Below are 21,214 nucleotides of genomic sequence, written 5' to 3' on the forward strand. Positions count from 1 at the left end.
AAAACAAAAAAATCAATGATTTTAATTTATTTTTATATTAAATAATATGTAAAGGATCAAAAAGACACAAGAATTCATAATACATTAAGCGTTTTTTAAAAAGACTCTAGATTTGAGGAATTTTATTATAAGATAGAATTTTAAAACACATTAAGAAAATTTATTATAAAAACTAAAAAAAAGCAAGATTATCAGATCATATCTTTCATCCATATTTGGGAAAGAACTCACTAACAACTGATTAGTCTTCCCCTTTCCCAGTCAAACATTAAGACGGCACTAAAATTCTCCTCAGGACCATATGAATTTTAAATAACAAAAAATTACTAAAGCCAAAGCCAACCATTGACTTTTATTTCAATCAGTTCCCATTCCACTAAAACTTTGATCTTTATGTTAAATTCTACTAATGTTACATTTGATATACTATAACTTGACAGATATTTCAATTTAAAAATTACATTTTTCTTAATCTTCCTCATGATGATACATGCTATAGACTACACTTTAATTAGCAGTATCCTGAAATCCAAATTCAATTAAATAATTTCTAAGGTATATAATGAACTAAAGGATTGTGAAAATAATGAATCTTTTTCAATTAGTCTGAAAATATCACTTAAGAGCAGGACTATGCAGACAGTCAAATCAGCATCTGCAGGCTACCTGCAGTGGGCAAACAATACACCTTTAGTAAATTGTAATATTTAAAAAACTGAATATGTCAAACAAAATCACCTATTTTTTTTTTTAAATCCTTCATCTTAAAGCAGTTATAAATACACTTCCCACAGGCTTCCTAACATCACCCACTTTCTCACAGACATCTCCTGTTGCATACCAAATTCTACTGGGACTAGGCTTACCCTAAAATGGGCATGGGCAGTCAGACAGCGATTCAAATCTCAGCTTCCCATTATCAAGCTGCATAATCCTAGGAAATTCACTTGGCTTCTTTAGGCTTCATTTCGTCATCATGACAAAAGAAGAAAATGGTCATTATTATTCAGGTTTTCAAAGTACAACACAGAAAGACTGGTGGTGTATGCCTATAATCTCAGTACTCCTGTGGCAGAGGCTAGTAGATCTCTGTGAGTTTAAGATCAGATCGATCTACAAAGTGAGTTCCCGAGGCCAGCCAGCCAGGACCACACAGTAAGATACTGTTTCATTTTTTTTAATTAAATAAATAAATAGATGCAGTATCACTCCCAGCTTCCCATTATCAAGCTGCATAATCCTAGGAAACTCACTTGGCTTCTTTAAGCTTCATTTCGTCCATAAATGATAGTGATTATTAAGCAACCTAGACTGCAATTCATAGACATTTTAAAATAAGATTTAACATGTTCCCTTTTTTCTACAGATACAGGACAGAAAAACCACAATAAAACCAAAAATTAAATCCCATCATTTAGTAAGGCTCCTTTGTAAAACAGAGGAGTAACAACAGAGACAGCAATCCTGAGTTGCTATACACATGAAAGAGCCCTTGCAAAGGCTCTCAATAGCACAAGCCGCACTGCCCTCTTTAAGAGGCGGTTACATGCAATAGTAGTTAGTAGTTCTTCCCAGAGGGCTGGCACACAAGATTAGTAAATGCTTGATGAAGAGAAGCAAGTCAGTAAGACAAAACACACTGAATACAGGACCACTTCCAACATTATTGCTTTGTATACCAGTCAACTGTCCCTTATTTTTATGTTAAAGTTAGAAATCTCTATAAACAAGTCACTAGTAACAAGCAGAAGAAAAGCTCATTTCTGGACTTGAACAACATTAAGCCCTGACAGCAGCGCAAGAGCTCATTCTCGTAACACAGCATGCACATTATCTGCTGTTCACTATGTACTTTCTAAGGACCTGACCAGTACAATCAGACCAGGGAAGGTTGTGCTTTCTGACAAACTCTTTCTGTCTCTCAGAGAAACTCAGAAGCTTGAGCTAGAACCAGGGCAGAAATGTACTTTTGGAGTACTGACTATAAACCTTGGCCATCAAGACAAAAGGAGACCGCCCTTGTCAAACAGGAGCACTGGTTTTTATTCAATGTTACCAGAAAGTGGATCTGATCTTTAGCAGACTAATCATCTCCTTTAAAGGGGTTTTTAATTAGTCTGAGAACAATAAAGAAGTCCATTCTTTAAGTATTTAATAAAACACAAAGATAATAAAGTCAGTCTTTCCTGGCTAAATAAAATGCACATTCTAGATTTCCTACCAGGCCACAAAAAAAAAATCTTTTCATATTACTAAATGATGAAGAAGCAAAAAAAAAAAAATCAAAACAAAACAAAAATCCCTGACTTAAAAAGAGTCATTTTAGTCATTTCCTTTCCAACCTAAACAGACTTCCTTAAAACTAAGCCTTTGCCTTTGATGCGGCAGCAGCAGGAGGGTGTACAGATAGCTAGCAGGTGCTTCAGCCTATCACAAAACCATGTAAGACAATCAGAATGACAACCAGCACCACAAGTGACATTAGTCATCACTCAGCTTCTCCGCTTCCTCGGGGCCAGAATAAATAATTTACCAACTCTCTAGCTTCCAATCATTAATTATTTCCTTTGCATCCAAACCACATTTTAACTCTGATAGGTTCCGTGGAATAAAACCACACAATAGGAATAATTTCCAAATATAGGGATTATCTGGCTATATGTAAATACGAATGTCTATCAGTGTCACAGTGCAGAGGTAGTGGGGCTTGAAGGTGTTCATGTAATAAACTAAGTAAAAGGAAAAGAAAAACCAGTGGGTTACTATACACCTGCCCAAAGAGAGAATCTAAACTTCGGGCAGTAGATTGTAAACTCCCCATTACAATCTCACACTAGGCTGACTGGCTGTAATTGAGGGGTGGGCAGATCTTGCCCCACAACTTTAAGAAAATATTCGTTACTACCCTCAAAGTAGAGGAGCAAAAAAAGTAAAACTGCCACATATGAGAAATTCTTCAAAGTAAGCTTAATATACAAAAAATAATCTTTTAGAAGTATTTTAGTGGATATTTTAAATTGGTATATGAGAAAATCACAAAAAAAGAATATTTTCTGCAAATCTTATAATGGTGTTAAAAGATGTTTATTAATGCTATAGAAAGGAGAGAAAGAGAGAACAGAAACAATATCCTAAATAAATACAGTTTTGTGTACGCCTGTTAAGTCTCGACGAATGTAAGACAGCATTTATGATTAACACACAAGACCACTGTGGCACATAATGTATTACACTGTTAGAGAAACATCTGTTTATTACACAGCATAAACATTTCTCAGCTTCATGAAACTACTGATATGAGAAATGACCCAAACCTATCCATATAGCTAATCTTTTCCTTTAATTTCAGTAAGAAATCCTTTCAGTGAAAAAGTAAAAACAATAATATTCTAATATCTGGCTTGCACGCTATTTTTCTTTTCAAAGGTGTTTAAAAGTATACCATTTTCAATCATCATAATTTCACTATTAAGAGAACATAACCATCTGGGAACAAAATCATACTGTTAATAATAAGCAAACCTATGTCTTACTACTTATGTACAGAACAAGTGAGGAATGAGAAGTCTGACAGATTTCTAACAGGCAGACAAATATGAAAGGGGGCCACAGACAGTTAAGTGAAGAAGGCATACTTCACTGTCTCAAACTGATAAAAAAAGAAAAAGGTCCAGAGGGGCCCCTTCACGGCTGGAACTGGATGTGTTTACCCCGAAGCTGCGAGTTCATCAGCATCTCTTCTTTGTCTAAGTTGACCAAGTCTGATTGAGGGGAAGAGGACACACATTCCAGCCCACCAAACACTTAAAGCCCAGTCCTGCAGGAAAACAGCAAGTTTCTAACAGCTCTAACTTGCAGGGAGTCTTTTGCTCTGAGCATGAGTATGTGTGTGCATGCAGTTCTTCACCTTAAATAAAGATTATTATCTGCTGCTACTTACTGAGCTGCTTTTCCTGCCCTTTAACTATTTAACTAGCAGAGAAAACAAACCCAAACAAGACCCCTAAGCAGGTAACACAGCACTTGGATTGGTTTGATAAATACATCAATAGCACACAGGTTAGTTTCCCCCAAACTAAAATTATAAAAATTAGATACAATACATTTTAAACATCTGTCACAAAGTATTTTATAATAAAGATTTTACACTAAGAGAAGGAGAGGCTTGGGTACTCTACCAGTTGTTTTCCTATTGCTGTATTAAACACCAAAATCAAAACAACTCAGACAAGAGTTTACTTGGTCTTACAGTTCCACAGGGTTAGAGTCCAAAGTGCAGAGCAGAGGCAGCAGGCAGACAGAGTGACTGGAAAAGGAGCTGAGAGCTCACATCCTCAATAGCAAGAAGAAAGCAGAAAGCAAACTGAAAATGGCTTGAGTCTTTAAATTCTCAAAGCCCACCTCCAGTGACATACTTCCTCCAAGAAAGCTGCACGTCAAGAACTTCACCAAACAGTGCCACCAACTGGGGACCAGGTATTCAAATACGTAAGTTTTAGGGAGATAAGCTCATTGAAATCATACACTGACCTATGTGCTCAAAGTATGAAACCTTGCAGACCCTCCACAAATATTCGTGTAGACTTCAATATATAATGCTAACATTCAGTATCAGTGAAAAGAAAACAAATGCACAAATACTGCAGTGTGAAATACTACAGAACAGTGAAAATAAATCAGATATTAAAAAGTAGCATGTGTTAAATTCAGTATAAACTAGAAAATTCCCAGTACAGAATTTTGTTTTATTTTTGTTTATTTATTTATTTGGGTTTTTTTGAGACGGGGCTTCCCTGTAACAGCACTGGCTGTCTTGGAAGTCAGAGATCCACCTACATCTGCCTCCTGAGTCCTGGGATCAAGGCGGGGTAGCCCATTAAGTGGTAGGATAAAAGGTGTGTGCCACCACGCCTGGCAAAGATTTATTTAGTTTCAGGTGCGTTGATATTTTGCCTGCATGTATGTCTGTGTGAGGGTACTAGATGCCCTGGAACTGAAGCTACACACAGTTGTGAGCCATGTGGGTGCTAGAAATTGAACCAAAGTCCTCTGGAATAAGACAGACAGTGCCCTTAACTGCTGAACCATATCTCCAGCCCAAAAAAGATTTTAAGTAAATGGTTATAACATTTGCTGAGAGAGAAAGAGAAAAAAAATAGGAGACCAACTCTCAATTCCACAGCTGTAACAACTTGGGACCTGTTACTTCATTAGCATATTCTTCTCAATTTTCTTCACATGAAAAATCAGACTTTTACTTATTTAAAAAGCAAACAGAAACCCCAAATAAGATTTTAGACATACTTAATGAAACATGAAAAAATCAAGTACTATAAGGAGAATGAGCTTTCTTCTACTATCTGAACTTGCTAACTCCATTTCTTTTTGTTTGAAATTTTTTATATTTTTGAGCATTCTATACACAAGTACTGTGGTAACATCATTCCCACCTCTCCCTCTAACCTACTCCCCAATCCTATTTCTTTATAGGCCTTGGCAAATACCATCTATAGCTAAATACAAGCAAAATGCCTTTCAGGGAAAATTATATTTCCATAAAGAAGTTCAAAATACTTTTGTCACCATGAAGAAACTGCTAATTGTCACAGAAACACTGCTGATTGTCTCAGAAACTAGCACAAAGTAGCAGTCATCTAATTTAAAGAGTTACTGGCTTATTAACTTAAACAAGAAATTATATCCAACTTATATTGACATTTTCTATCTGAAGTATATTATGCAGTATTGTGATTTATCTCATAACTACACCAGAGTATGTTCAAATTCTCTCAACCCTGGAATAAACTTGAACAATGAAGTAATCACAACTATTAAGCAATGCAGTTTCCCAGACATTTTACAAGTTTATACAGTAAAATAATTATATTATTTCCTCCTAAGTCTCATGAACTTTTTGTGTACACTGGGCTCAGTGTAATCTAATTGAGGCAATGAAGTACAAAGTAAAGCTAAAGAGATGGATTAATATAGGAATATGGAATGATAAAAATGGTGTAAAATAGGAACTTGGCACACTCAAAAAGTAACTTTATTAAATCTTTTTTGAAGGCCATGGTGTCAAGAAGGGGTAAAATTAGCCCAATTTTAATAAAAAAATACAATATAAATAATAGCTAATGGCATCTTGAAAAATACTAATATTAAATTGAAATCAAAATATATGATTGCAGAAAAAAAAATTCTTAAGATCAATTACTTTGGTTATATAAAATCATTGCAAGGCAAAAAAAAAAACCCAAATACCTCAACAACTTTAGAATACTATTAAATAAATGAATCATGTTATCTTTACATCAGACCTAAGATAGGAAAAGATACATCTTGAGACATGGAAGTTGTCTTACTAATACTTTTCTATTGCTGTGCTAGGACCCCATGACCAGAACAAATGAATAATCACAGCTTCAGAGGGCTCGAGTCCATTGTCATCATAGGGAGCATGGCAGCAGGCAGGCACGGCGCATTGGAACAGTGGAGGACAAACATACCTCTACAGTTACTTGGTTAAAGTAATAAAGCCATCTATAAACTAAACACAAACTAGAAATGAAGCTTTTAGAGTCGAATTAGAACTAAATAATGTAAGTAAGCCATCAAATGAAAGAGGTAGGAAAAGGGAAGGGAGAAGGGAAAATTTAAGCTACACCCTTGAAGTTCTGTTTTATCACACAGAATTTACTCAGAAAATAGGATTAAAATGATCTGACAAAACATCATATGTGACACGAAGCACAGATTTTTTTTAAAAAAATTAGTAAGATCACTGGATCGTTCAACAAAATTGTAAATTCTGAAAGTTTAACGAACAGAATTAGCTTTCAGTAAAATGTCAAACACACTGTTAATATCCAGACTTAAGGGAAAAAGAAACACAGAATGCTTTAATATTTGATATAAAAAATGACAACTGTCCACTTTATTGTGGTCCACTTTGCCTGTTTATCTTTCTATTACCAGTAATAATACCCTTTCATTGTGTCCTCCTTGAAAATGAGCTCTAACCCTTCAGCCCTGATTGGGATGGGAAGTTATCAAACTCGGGGATCTATGTGAGAGAGGAGGCAGAAGGATTGTAAGAAGCAGAGGTGGCAAAGGATTCCAAGAAAACAGCATCTTCCATACACAACAGGACTGATGCACATGTGAGTACAGAGGCTGTCACAGCACACACAAGACCTGCACAGTCTCCCCAGACAAGGGCCAGCAGAATGGAAAAGGAGTGGGCACAAAGTCCCACGTCTAACCAAGAAGCTGATGGAGGGAAAATCAGTTTCCTCCAACAGAATGTCACTGGTTATATCAACCATGCAGGCCTCATGCAAAGAAGTGATCAATACAAAATGGATTTCATGTTTTTATGTATACTTTTTTGTTACAGCTAATTGGCTTTTGTTTTGTGTTTTCTTTAATTTTCTTGGTTTTTGAAAGAGAACATGAATCAGGTGGGGATCGACGAACTGAGAAGACACAGAGAAGAAGAGGCATATGAGCAAAAATTTTTTTAAGTAGTGAAAAAAATCAACAAATGTAAACTTAGCTATGACATAAAGTATTCCTCGCTTCTATATTAGTTATATAAGGCACAATTGAATGAGCTAAAGCAAAGGTAAATAGGTGCCAACAGCAGTATAGTGGTAGCCTTTCCCAAAAGACAGCCACCAACCACATTGGCTGAGGTAAAACAAACAAAAGATATATAGTGGCCCATAATAAAATTGTTTAGGAAAAAAAGACAACTTTAAAGATATTTTATATTAAGTGAAAGTGCTGCTCAACAGGCAGTATACAGGCTACCAGAACCCAGAAAGGCTCCACTCGACAGTTGCCTATCCTGGCCAATAACGGCTTCAAAACTGTCTTAGATAAGATAACAAATTCATAGTCATCATAGCAATAGTAATATTTCATATCACTAAGTGAACTAGGATTTCATGATATAATATTATCTGAATAATTACAACTTTGAATTACCCTACCCTGATTGCTATGGCATTCACACCAACCCACACCCAAACTCTTGTTGTTGAATTCATCTGTTGTCTAATGGATTTGGTGTACCTATTTAAGAACCAGAATGGAGATCTCCCTGTTTGAAGATAGCAAATAGAGTTAGAGAAACCCTTTCCCATAAGCCTCATACAACTGACACCTTTTTTTACTCTCTGAGACTCCCAAGAGTCGTTTAAATAATTACATGTGATTTAAAAACTGTACTGAGGGATAAAATCCGGGTCTTCTATACGATTCCATTGGTCGACTTCTCTGTTTTTATGCCAGTACCACCCTGTTTTCATTACTGTAGCTCTGTAATAGAATTTGAAGTCAGGGATGGTAATGCCTCCAGAAGATCCTTTATTGTATAGGATTGTTTTGGCTATCCTGGGTTTTTTGTTTTTCCATATAAAGTTGATTATTGTCCTCTCCAGATCTGTGAAGAATTTTGATGGGATCTTGATGGGGATTGCATTGAATCTATAAATTGCCTTTGGTAGAATTGCCATTTTTACTATGTTGATCCTCCCAATCCAAGAGCAATGAACACCTCATTTTCGATAAAGGAGCTAAAAGTATATAATGGAAGAAAGAAAGCATCTTCAACAAATGGTGCTGGCACAACTGGATGTCAACCTGTAGAAGAATGAAAATAGACCCATATCTATCACCGTGCACAAAACTCAAGTCCAAATGGATTAAAGACCTCAATATCAGCCCGAAAACACTGAACCTGATAGAAGAGAAAGTGGGAAATACCCTACAACAGATGGGCACAGGTGATCGCTTCTTAGGTATAACCCCAGAAGCACAGGCATTAAGGGCAACATTGAATAAATGGGACCTACTAAAACTGAGAAGCTTCTGTAAAGCAAAGGACACTGTCACTAAGACACAAAGGCAACCTACTGACTGGGAGAAGATCTTCACCAACCCCGCAACAGACAAACGTCTGATCTCCAAAATATATAGAGAACTCAAGAAACTAGACTTTAAAATGCTAATTAACCCAATTAAAAAATGGGGCACTGAACTGAACAGAGAATTCTCAACAGCAGAAGTTCAAATGGCCAAAAGATACTTAAGGTCGTGCTCAATTTCCTTAGCAATCAGGGAAATGCAAATCAAAACAACTTTGAGATATCATCTTACACCTGTCAGAATGGCTAAAGTCAAAAACACCAAGGATAGCCTTTGCTGGAGAGGCTGTGGAGGAAGGGGTACCCTCATCCATTGCTGGTGGGACTGCAATCTTGTGCAACCACTGTGGAAGTCAGTGTTTCGGTTTCTCAGGAAATTCGGGATCAACCTTCCCCTGGACCCAGCAATACCACTCTTGGGAATTTACCCAAGAGATGCTCTATCACATGACAAAAGCATTTGTTCAACTATGTTCATAGCAGTATTATTTGTAATAGCCAGAACCTGGAAACAACCTAGATGCCCTTCAATGGAAGAATGGATGAAGAAAGTATGGAATATATACACACTAGAGTACTACGCTGCGGTAAAAAACAATGACTTCTCGAATTTTGCATGCAAATGGATGGAAATAGAAAACACTATCCTGAGTGAGGTATCCCAGAGCCAAAAAGATGAACATGGGATGTACTCACTCATAATTGGTTTCTAGCCATAAATAAGGGTCACGGAATCTACAATAGGTGAACCTAAAGAAGATAAGTAAGAAGGTGAACACAAAGAAAAACATATAGTTATCCTCTTGGATAAGGGAAGTAGACAAAATTGCCGGGGAGAAAAGTGGGATCTTGGGGGTGGGGTGGGATGGGGGTAAGGGGAGATGGGGAGAGAAAAGGTAGAAGGGAAGGAGGGGGGACTTGGGGAAACAGGAGGATCGGGATAAAGGAAGGTTGGACAGGGGAGCACGGAACCACAATTCTTAGTTAAGGGACCCACTTTAGGGTGGGCAGGAGACTTGACCCTAGAGGTGCTCCCAGGTGCCCAAGCTGAGGTCCCCAGTTAGTTCCCTGGGCAGCTGAGGATAGGGAACCTGAAATGACCCTATCCTAGCGCAATACTGACGAATATCTTGCATATCATCCTAGAACTTTCATCTGGTGATGGATGGAGATAGAGACAGAGACCCACACTGGAGCACTGGACTGAGCTCCCAAGGTCCCAATGAGGAGCAGAAGGAGGGAGAACATGAGCAAAGAAGTCGGGACCACGAGGGGTGCACCCACCCACTGAGACAGTAGAGCTGATCTATTGGGAGCTCACCAAGGCCAGCTGGACTGTTACCAAAAAAGCATGGGATAAAACTGGACTCTCTGAACATGGCGAACAATGAGGGCTGATGAGACGCCAAGGACAATGGCACGCAGTTTTGATCCTATGCAATCTGCTGGCTTGGTGGGACCCTAGCCAGTTTGGATGTTCACCTTCCTAGATATGGACGGAGGGGGGAGGACCTAGGACTTACCACAGAGCAGGGAACCCTGACTGCTCTTTGGACTGGAGAGGGAGGGGGAGAGGAGTGGGGGGAAGGGGAGAGGGGTGGGAGGAGGGGGAGAGGGGTGGGAGGAGGGGGAGAAGAGTGGGAGGAGGGGGAGGGAAATGGGAGGCTGGGAGGAGGTGGAAATTTGTTTTTTTTTTCTTTATTCTTCTTTTATCAATAAAAAAAAACTGTACTGAACTGGACATGGTAGTATATGTCTTTGATCCCACCACTTAAGAGGCTAAGACAGGAGGATAAGAAGTCCCAGGCCAGCCCGGGCTAGATAGTGGAACCCTGTCTCTAAAATAAGTAGCTGTGTTAGAAGCTGAAATGATTACTTTGTCCTGTTTATGAACATGTTAAAATGCTTGTGTCCTGTATTAAGGCTTGATTTAATAGTATGTGGCCATGTATGTAAAAACCTAACCACCAATCATCCTTTTAAAAATGTGTCTAGTCCTAACAATATTATAGTATTCTTATGGACAAATCATACTGGAACAAAGTCCTGGGTATGCCTTGAGGTTAACTGTCAAAGATGTGATCTTTGTATTGATTATCTGGCATGTAAATACATAGGATCTCAGAGATACAAGTATGCAGTTTTGTTCAATTCTATGCATTAAAAATATCTAATCAGAAAATACAAGTAGTTCAAGTTATTTGTCTACCATTCAAAAAAGATAATTGGGTGTAACACAAACTGAACAAGCTAAAGCTGTAAAAAAAATGTGACTAAATAAATTAGAATAATCTCCAGCTAAATACTGTATTATACTATCTCTCTATATATGAAAATAATAGGTATAGAAAGGCCCCCTTGAGCTAACTAAATGATTCCTAATCCCAATGCCCCCACTTACATTCAGCTCTATGACAATAAAAAGCTACTTAACATCTCCAACTCTCTATTTCCTCATCCTTAAAATAAAAAAAAGAAAGAATGAATGAAAATTACAATCACAGTGTTACTTCATTGGGAAAGTCATGAAATCTAACTAAAATATACTGGGTATTTACCATATTTATATATGGTAAGAACTGAATAATACTATCTATAATAGGCTATATTAATATCTCTTTTCAAACACAAGCTCTTTGGTGGTTTTTTTTCAAGACAAGGTTTCTCTGTGCACCAACTCTAGCTGTCCTAGAACTTGTTCTGTAGACCAGATTGGCCTCAAACACACAGAGATGCGCCTACCTCTGCCTCACAAGTGCTGGGATTAAAGGCATGTGCCACCACCACCAGCTCAAACACAAGTTCTTAAAATTATCTTACTGTCAGAATAAATTCCCAGATGCCTGTGCTTCAGCAATTATATATACATGTGTATCATCAAAGGAATGATCACTTGTACAATTCAGTTAGTATTCTATCAATAGGTGTTAATAATAATGTACCTTCAGTAGATTACCATGACTGCTAACACATACTTTATTCAGAAATGCAGAAAGCAGTGATATTTCAATTGTATTTTCATAAATAAAGTTTGCCTGAAGATCAGAGAGTAAAACAGCCACATTGGTCAGTTTTGCACACCAGGCAGTGGTGACACACATCTTTAATCCCAGTAGTCACATTAATTTGTCACAGAAACCAGGAGTTCGTGGTGCACATCTTTAATCCCAGCCCTAGAGAAAAATATAAAACGGGAGGAGACCGCTCTCAGGCACAGTCTCATTCTGAGATTCCTGGAGGCAGGATCGCGTTTTAGACTAAGACAGAGGTAAGAGCCAGTGCCTGGCTATTTTGCTTTTCTGATCTTCAGCTTGAACCCTAATATCTATCTCTGGGTTTTTATTAATCATGCTACAGGAGAATGCAACATTTTTCTTCAAAAGACCACACAAGTATATTAAAGAACATTTTAAAATGGAATTCCATATCCAACAGTATATGAAGCTCTTTTCTATAGAGTAGAAAAGCCAGATATGTCTGATATACACACTTCTAAATACATGTTTCATAAATCACTGAAGAACATTTTTCAAGACAAGCATAAAAAGATATTACTGCAGCATTTTAATTAAATATTAATATATGGAATCTTTTGAGGGAAGAGTTTGGATATATGTGCATAATCTACAGTTCTGTAATAGAACCTACCTAGAGGAGTCACAGTGTTCTCAACTTTAGAGATACAGGGCAGCTTCTTTCCAAGTGTAAAAACTGTAACAAGCATAGTGAGGAAATGAAAACCATGCTGCAGACATGGCACGCCTTTGTTCAAGTGACTACTTACATACTCATCAACTACTAAAGGAAAACTCTGATAATTACCATTATGAAACAGGATCAGAAGAAGAAATGATATTCATTGTTTAATAACAGAAACAAATTCAACTTATTAGAATTATTTGTAAGATGAAGTAAATAAATGTCATTATGAGAGATAGAAAATTTATATAAGTATCTTGCTGTTTTCCAAATGTCCATATACTCAACTTTAAGCAAAGAAGGGATCCAAATCTAAGTTGCAATTCAATTCTATGAACTTTGCCAAAAGTATTCCAGGGATAAAACAGACTTGTCAGTAAAATTAAATAATTCCATCATTTATTTCAAAACAAGAAACGCAGACCTGCCTTCAGAGAGACAAAAAATAATGTCAAGTTACAGTTTTGTTTACATATGAAACACTATCATTAATCAGCAAGTGATTCACAATGACCACATACACAATACCCTGACACTTTATCACCTAAAAGGTAAAAGTTAATGCTAAATGATGAAACATGGCTAAAATCTTATCACTGACATAAATTACCAACAGAGTAAAAATAAAAAGAAGTTCATGGCACTGGAATGAATGTACTCTCTGCCTTAGAGCTAATACTTTAATTTTCAAGAACCACAAAGAAAAAAATCAAAACTAGTCAGGAACAATGCAGCGTCTAAAAGCAATAAACTCAAAATTAAGTTATAAATAATTTAAAACATGTCATGAAGATGTATTAATAATTCATCAGATAAATAATTTACTAAATAATCAAATAAATAAATAATGAAATACATAAATAAATCAGCAAATAAATAATTCTACAAAATAACCTAAACAATAAGCCACCCAAACAAATCACAACCTATAAAACTACAATGACTTTCTGGATTCTGATAGTTTTAAATAAGCAAAAGTACACAGAATATATCAATCCTTGTTAGAATTAGAAATATTTTTCAATGCTATTGGAAAATTCCTCATCTTAATACATGAGAACACATTTTCAATTTTTAAAAGCAACACGGGACTAGGCCTTATAAATTATTAAGATGATTATAATATCCACCTCTATATTTTGCATGTATCTTTAACATATTTTCCCTGAAACAAATGGACATGAAATATTCTTAAACTTCTTTTTCAAACGAATACTTACAGTATCACAGCGCTTCAACCTTTCTGCCGTTTTCCTCTCTTCACCCAGCCATCAGAACCTCTCTGCAGTGGGACAACAATAAGAAAAGCCTTAGTGTGGACCGACAGCACTTCACTCACATACAATCCGTATCTATGAGTCCACAAAATAGTGGGGAGTGGACCGCAGTAGAAAAACTGCGTCAAGTTTTAGAAATTCAGCCTCAAAGCTGAGCTTCCTCTATTGGAGCTGACACACAAGCTGTAACAATTTGCAGGATTTCAGATTATGACGACAAAACCTTACAAAGACAAAGCAACTGACTGACATCTAAAGTGTCCTTAAATTTGAGAACCTCAAAGTCTTGAAAAGTACACAATGAGATCACCTAACTGTTACAAACTAAATTTAGTCACAACCTAATTAGCATAAAGGGGTCAAACTACTAGGGAGACAAATATAGTCTTCACTAAACATTTTCTAAAGTTTCTCATGTACTCCATATACAGCATTCTTGAAATCTTTCTGATTTGTCTATAAAACTTCAGGACTGTGTTGGATCTATGTTCTTCACTTAGTTAACACTGAAGATATAAACATTTTTAGAAACAGTACTAGAAAGAATAAAATGGTGAGAAAATGGTTTTAATTGTTCAGCTATCAAAAAATTTTTCAAAATTCCAAAACATTCTATCATATAATATATATACAGCTTTTAATGTTTTATATTTTTCCTTTAACACTATCAAAAATTTTCTGAAACAATATTTATTATTACAAAAATTACTTGAGCGCTGAAGAGACGGTTCAGTGGTTAAGAAGGGCACAGCTCTTCCAGAGGAATACAATTTCATTCTCAGCACACAAAACAGGCAGTTCACAAACACCTACACAACTCCAACTCCAAGGACCCCTGGCCTTTTGAGGCACCCCCACTCACAGGCACATATACCCACACACGATTAAAATTAATTTAAAAACTATTAGAAGCACTTGTGATAGCTATCCTCGCTTGTCAAACTGGCTATATTTGAAATGAACTAAAAACCAAAAGGCAGGGTATACTGTGAGGGATTTTTTTTTCCTTAATTAAATCATTTGAAGTAGGAAGACCCACTTCTAATTCAGATCTTCTGAGGTGGGAAGACCCACTTTTAATCTGGGCTACACCTTCTGCTGGCAGCCTTTATGAAGGCCATGGAAGAAGAAAGCTTGCTTACTGTCTTTGCCTGCTTCTTCTCTTTCTCACTGGGGAGTCCATTCCTTCACTGGCAACTGAGCCTACTTCAGGATTATGGCATATGCCGAACATCAGCTGGTGAACTGGATTCTTGAACCTTCCGTTGGTAGAGAGTCATTGTTGGACTAGCTGGACCACAGCTTGTAAATTATTCTGATAAATCCCATATACGTGTGTGTGTGTGTGTGTGTGTGTGTGTGTGTGTGTGTGTAAATTATGTTCTTGTAGAGAACCCTGACTAATGCAGAACTCAAGAACAAACTTTAGTAAACACCAATCAGTTCCTAAAATTAGGTTGATAAGTATTTTTTGAACCCCAGTTGGGGGTGGGGGAGTTCTCTACTTCTCCACTAATGCAATAAGCCAAATCCAGTTGAATTAATAAGACCAGGTTTTAATAAACAGAACAAAGCAACACCAAGGTGATCTGGCAGGGGTGGGGAGAGAAATCCCATGGTAGGTCTAGGGTCTGGGTCTTAAATACCCTGTAGGCGTGGTCTTGAGCATCTCAGGGGGAGGAGCCAACCTTTTGGTAGGCGTTCTGAAGGGTAGGGTTTAGAGAGGGAAGAGGGTGGCTGAGGAAGAGCTTCTACCTAAACAAGATATTTTCTGTATCATTTTAAATGTTTCCTTCTAAATACCAATTATTCTTCAGTCTGAAATCCAGTTCTCAGTTTTCAACAGATCTCACTTCCACCAGAACACAATGTGCTTTTTCTTATCTATGACCTAATAAACTCAAACAGTGACCTTAAAAACTAAGTCACATCCCTTCCAAAGAAAAAGAATAACAACAACCAAATAATAATTAAACAACCAAAGTCCAGAAGTGAATAATCAAAGGCTGATTCCAATATCCTCTTCTGACATCTGTGGGTACCATGCATGAATGCAAGTGGTAACAATACAGACATGCAGGCAAAACACCCATAAAATTAAAAAATGTTTTAAATTAAATGAAATATAATTAGTTCATTATTACTAAAGAATATAAGAGAGAAAAGAAAATATATACAATATTCAAATAGACAATGGTATAAATTTTTCCAGACTAATTAAAGATATATATGAATGGTCTGAGAAAGAAAAGAAGACAAGAAATGATCTATGAAAATATATGGGTAACTATCAGTTTCCAGATTATATTTGTTACAATTACTCTACCAAACACACAGGCTAGCATTTTCTTTCCTGAATGTACTCTAGAGGAAAAATAACAGGGTCAAGTGGACTTAGTAATGAAAGTTATTAAAGACAAAATTTCAAGAGTTAAAGGTTTCCTCTCACGGTGGGAATATCTTGTCCCTACTACAAAAACTATGCTATTTTATTAAATCAAAGTTAATTTTAGCATGCAATTTTATAAAGTAAAACATTATATGATGCTGGGAAGATAGTTCATGAAAAAAACTTCTGACCATTAAAGCACAAAGACTTGAATTCAAATCCCTAGAATCACTTAAGAGCCAAACAAGCAGCACGCCAACAGGAAGACGGAAGGTAAAGGCAGGAAAACCTCCAGAAGTCTGCTCATGCAGAGTCAGCAGACGGGAAAACCAATGACAGGCCATGTCTCTCATGAGGCCCTGGACCAACTTTGTCTTCTGGCCATCACACACACTGCAGTATATGTACATTTCTGTTTACTCATACAAATGTGTATACGATTATTTAACACATACTGTACAAATGAAACATTAAAGCTGTATCAGTCTAGTCTACAAGGGAAGTAGAAAAAGACAAGATCTCCTGAGTAAATTGGGAGCTTGGGGATCATGGGAGAGAATGTACCATGAGCCTCACACATGCTGGGCAAAGCATTCTACAACTGAGCTATATCCCCAGCCTGTTTTTATTTTTCTCTTATTGTCTTTCTTTTTTATTTTAGTTTTTAAAAATTTTTATTTAATTGGCCAGGCTAGCCTTCAACTTCTGAACCTCGTGCTTCCCCCATCCAAGTACCCAGAATTTCAGGGCTGAACCACCACCAGCTTAGGTACTTCTCAAACATTCCAAGAAACGTTTATTTTTCAATGGTTAATTCTTAGAATTTACTATATATTATTTACAGAATATCTGCTAACTTTATCTTCTTTTTTCTAAGCAATTAAGAACTAACACTAGTGTTAAGCTGTAAATATTAGCAAGAAAATCAAGTGGAAATAGTTCATGCCTTGTTCTCACCTAATTATAAAAATTATCTTAAAAAGGTTATGTAATTTATTTCAAATTCTATATAGTTAAAATCATAACTGTTCCTAATTATATATCTGAACTGAAATTATAATAAATTAAATATTCTGAATTTAAACATCATTATGAATTTTACAATTAAGTCATTCTTATAATTTATATAAAATCTTTTAACAAAAAATTAGATCTAAAATTCTAACACCTTTTTGTAAATAAAGTCATTAATTTTCAGTCATCCTTTGATTAGATTGACATTTATATGTAAAGATATATAGGTTATTATTTTTGGTTTTAAGTTCCTCCTAACAAGTATAAATAAAAATCATTAACTAAAGGTTATTTAAAGTTTTTCAATTTAAATTAGGCTTCCTAAACTTAGGATAATTTTTGGTAAATGCTTTTTAGTTAAAAAGTATAAACTGCCACATAATTATAAATGCAATTTAAATCTGTTACTTAATTTGATATAATTTAAATTCAAAGAAATAAAGAATAGTTATTATAACTTTTAATTAGACTACATTTGAAATAGTTATTTTTATGTCACTTTAAAAATGTGTGAAATTTTTTTTTAAAAAAGATTGTTTTAAAAAATTAAAGAAAAAAGAAAAGGTAAGGTTATATACCATTTCCACTTCATTTTACTGTCAATGTTTTATTTTATGTTAAAATTAATCCTTGTGTTCTAAGAGATGGCACTAAACTCAATTTCACTACTCAATAACATTTGTAAATTTGCTATAGTCAAGTGAAGTTCATTAAAAAAAATGCTAGTCAACAAGAGCTCTAGGCATAGTTTACAAATAAAGTTTCTAGAGTCCTTAAGAGACTGAATTTAACATCCTGTATGGTTACTGACTGAACTATTATAATCAAAAAATTTACAACAAAAATTAATATAAAAAATATTTAAGTAAAAGAAATATTTCACAGTCCACTGTAGAAACTATGCTTTCAATATTTCACTACACAAAAATCAGATAAACGATGTAGTTTAGCAATTCTGTATACTGGTTCTCATCTCTGTGAATAAACACAAATCTAATGGCTCATGTGACTCAGTGTAGTCTAGTCACAACTCATTTGTAAATGCTACATCAATAAGAGAAAGACTCATCTGTTCAAAGAAAGCAGGACAATTCCTATACAGGAAGAAATGGGAAAATATAAGTATGCTATACTAACTCTGGTATCAAACTGACTAATGTGCGTTTTCAGGTTGAAAAATTTAAAACTATTTTTAAATGCACATAATACCATTCTAATACCCATGTTTTCATCAATAAAAATTTATACTAAGCACAATTCATATTATGTCTTCTAATTTAAATAAATACAAAAGACTATCTGTTCATCTCTGTACATTATAAAAAAAATAAACAGGGGCAAAACTGAAGCCTGTTTACAACCTCTAGAACAGTGGTTTCCAACCTGTGGATCACCTAAAGCCATCAAAAAAAAAGATATTTACATTAACATTCATAACAGTAGCAAAATTACAGTGAAGAAATAACAATAAAAACAATTTTATGTGGGAGTCAGCACAACATGAGGAACTGTAATAAAGGGTCGCAGCAGCATTAGGAAGGATGAGAGTCACTACTCTTAGGATCACCTCAATACTAACCACCTCCCTAACTGGTAGGTAAGTTCATTTCTCATTTTTTATTTACACATACAAAAATGTGTTTTATATTTTCAATTATCATTAATGGTATCACACTAAAAGTATGTAATACTTTTAATTCAATAGTAGTTTTAAGATCTACTGGTACATCAATCTACTTCATCTTAATTATGAAGTACTGGGCCATATATCGCTATATTTTATTTATTCATTCCCCCAAAGGTTCTCATTTTTCACTGTTACAGTGTTTAAACAAACATCCTTGAACAAGTGTGTGTGTGTGTGTGTGTGTGTGTGAGAGAGAGAGAGAGAGAGAGAGAGAGAGAGAGAGAGAGAGAGAGAGAGAGAGAGAAAGGAGTTTCTCTTAAGCAAGTAGAGCTTCTCATCTTAGGAGCCACATTTGCTACTAATGATTTCTGTGGCTTGTCCTATAAGTTACACGTAGAAACTTTAGCAATAGCTCTAACTTCTATCTAGTAGATGTCAATAACACTTACCATGTATGACAATCAAAAATGTTTACATATACTGCCAGATATCCCTCAGCTGTAAAACAGCCCACTTGAGAACCACTGTCCTAAAGTCACTGAGTGTTCCAAACACCCAAGAACTCAGAAGACAGTATGAAAAAAAAAACAATAGAGACACCCCAGCATACCAACTCTCCATTATAGTTCACAGTCCAGCACTAAGAAGCCAGAAAAAAAACAGAAGAATGAATAGTTGAGCATTGGCTTATGTTGAAAATCAAATTATAAAAGCATGGTACCAAATTTTAAGATCTACTTCAATATTCTATACTAAGGAATCATTAAAAGTTTCTGGGGAAATGTATAGAATGACCAAAGACACATTTTAGAAAGATGAATCAAGCATCAATAAGAACAAACTGAGGGGAAACACAAACAAGGGAGGCCAATCTGAATCCAGAAATCCAGATGAAGAGCGTAGGCACAGAAACCATGCAACCAACCAATCTTGATATATTATTGTCTTACTAGCATAAGCAAGACAAGAGAGGGAAAGACTGTCTTTATTTACTTATTCATTCCATTAGGAATACTTAGGTAAAACTCTATTATAATATCCCTATCACTACTAGTTTATGTAAGGATCAGCCTGTCAAAGAGCACTGAGATTCTGAGTTAGAAAGTGACATGGAAAAAAGAGAGACATGTCTGGACAGAACGCTGGACTTCAAGACTAGTGGTTATTTCCATTTTAGAAGTGCTAAGAATTTTGTCTTAAAATTTTTATTTCTATGTAAAGTATGTCTATAAATACATTTCTCAAAGATTTTAAACTTATATTATGAAATCCAAGTCTTGAGTATTAAACTAAAATGACAAGCACATCTCTGAACCTAAGAACTAGAATATATCCAATATCTTCTACTTCTCACTTGTTCTTCACCAAATATATACTGCCCCACAAACATATAGCTAATTAACACCATATTGAATTTTTCTTAACTATATACTCTTACTTTTTCACTCTATATATAATTAATATATTTAGCTGTTAATCTGTGTTGAATTTCCCATTTAGTGTAATGGACAAGTCCACATTTTTAGTTAAGAAACACTATTTTTTTTCACTAAACACTTTGTTTTTAAAATAACATGTGAACATTCATGCCCAGAGTTCACTTAGTGCACTGCTATATAACATCAGTGTAGAGATCATATATTCTAGTGGAATTTACTACATTATTTGGCTAAATTGAAATAGCACTACATTGCCTTTAAAAAATATCCATTTATACCCATTTATACTCTCAGCCTCAATCTTTTGGAAAACCTCCTTCAGCAAATGAAGAAGAGGAGGTGGAAAGAATATTATGAGCCAAAAGATAGCAAGATGGCTGCATATGCTGTCTTTTGGGCAAAACTATCAAGATTATCATCTTATAGTATCTGCTGTTAACAGTCCAGCATGAATTAGAAATGAGCACACACAGCTCTACCTCCTTTCTAACTATTAGATAGTTACTAACAAATTTTAGCAGTCCCCGTCTTTAATTGTGTACCTAACTGGTGAGTTTACCAGACTCCAATGGGTTCCCAGTTCAAATAAAACTAAGCCATAAATGTGGGAATCTTTTGTAAAGAGGAGAGGGGAATAACAGGTGTAGGAGAAAAACAAGAGGTCACAGGTAGGTGGTAAGAGTAACCAGAAGGGATTAAACACATGTATGAAATTATCAAAAAACAAATATACTTAATGAAACCTTTTTTAAAAAAGAATTTGTAAAACGCACTCACAAAACTTATAAACAGGAATTACAAATGTTCTTCACAGAGGACTGGACATCAGGAACTAC

General features: G+C 35.5%; 1 protein-coding gene across 4 annotated transcripts in view; it reads right to left on the bottom strand.

Annotated features, from left to right (window-relative positions):
- Tbc1d5 (TBC1 domain family member 5) overlaps window positions 1-21,214 on the bottom strand; it is a 436,877-nt gene that overhangs the window by 387,117 nt on the left and 28,546 nt on the right. For 2 of the 4 annotated variants that reach the window (XM_075980961.1, XM_075980968.1), the window contains exons 2-3: window positions 13,853-13,914; window positions 12,582-12,644 (exon numbers count right to left, since the gene is read on the bottom strand). The gene's annotated coding sequence lies outside the window, so the exon portion shown is untranslated. Of the gene's footprint in view, window positions 1-866; window positions 962-12,581; window positions 12,645-13,852; window positions 13,915-21,214 lie in introns of all 4 variants that reach the window. The other 2 variants (XM_075980963.1, XM_075980962.1) reach the window with 2 other exon arrangements.

Source organism: Microtus pennsylvanicus, chromosome 7, assembly GCF_037038515.1.
Source record: "Microtus pennsylvanicus isolate mMicPen1 chromosome 7, mMicPen1.hap1, whole genome shotgun sequence".
NCBI classification, from domain to species: Eukaryota; Metazoa; Chordata; class Mammalia; order Rodentia; family Cricetidae; genus Microtus; species Microtus pennsylvanicus.